Source organism: Octodon degus, unplaced genomic scaffold (genome assembly GCF_000260255.1).
Source record: "Octodon degus isolate 3935 unplaced genomic scaffold, OctDeg1.0 scaffold00365, whole genome shotgun sequence".
NCBI lineage: Eukaryota > Metazoa > Chordata > Mammalia > Rodentia > Octodontidae > Octodon > Octodon degus.
In genome coordinates this window covers 658,359-659,381 of record NW_004524941.1, presented here as the reverse complement: position 1 = coordinate 659,381, position 1,023 = coordinate 658,359, and the positions used below count along the sequence as shown (strand labels likewise).

General features: G+C 36.0%; 1 protein-coding gene across 2 annotated transcripts in view; it reads right to left on the bottom strand.

Annotated features, from left to right (window-relative positions):
• The window catches only part of LOC101591658 (UDP-glucuronosyltransferase 2B31-like), a 15,727-nt gene that overhangs the window by 4,375 nt on the left and 10,329 nt on the right, over positions 1 to 1,023 (bottom strand). The gene's annotated exons all lie outside the window — the stretch shown is intronic.

The following is a 1,023-nucleotide window of genomic DNA, read 5'->3' as shown; positions in this document are numbered from 1 at the left end:
TTCACCATGTCATCATTAGTGCCTGGGCAGAGAATTCTGTGTGGCTGTTAAAAATAGGTGGAAAGGGCCAGGGAGATAGCCCTGCAGTCTAAGAACCTACCTGATAAGTTCAAGGACTGCCTTGATACCCGGTACCGCTGTGCTGGCCCCCAAACTGAGCGGGACACTGTAACTGGTCATGGTGGCACATGTGTGTAATCACCATGTTGGGCAGGCTAAGGCAAGAAGGATTGATAGGAGTCTGAGCTGTGTAATGAGATGTTGCACCAAATAAATAAATAAACTCTAAAAAATTAGATAGAAAATTAGAGGCCCTATAATACTTTCAAATCTTTCTTTTTCCAAAAATTGACCATGATACTTATAGACAACTGAGAAAATATGTCCCAGAAAAATCCTATCCATGTCAAGTTACAGGACAGTGTAATATTTTAAAATTACCAAGGCATACACATGTATTGAGGCACCATTTATATATGTTTTTTTTATACTGTGATAATGTGAGGAGTAACTTGTAATTGTTGCCTTAACAAGTAGCATAATGATGCCAATAATCATGTACTAGACAGAAAAGAGAAAAGTAGTCCATAAATATGCAACAATTAAATTTGGATTCTATATAACAGAAAACTAGCACCAACTATACTGTCTGGGAAAGCAAGGAACTTCCATTTTCAAACTCAATTCTCCTTAAACTTTTCTTACTTTCCCTATTTTCAATTACATGCACGTCTCAATCTATTTTAAAAGAAGCAGTGTAATTGTAGAACATATGTTATTAATGCATTGTGTTCACTAGTAGAGCATACTGCATAGCCGATTCCAAAATTATAATAAATTATAAGTCAAAGATTCCTTGTGAATCATATAAGATATCATGAAACTCAGTCTTTCTCAATACCTGTATACTGCTTTGTGCTAGGAAGGTTTATAACTCAGATTTCACTGCTTTCTGAAACACTTTTAGGTTGCTCTGGGCCTTTAGGAATTCCATAAGAAAATGTGACAGTATAGATTTTGCCT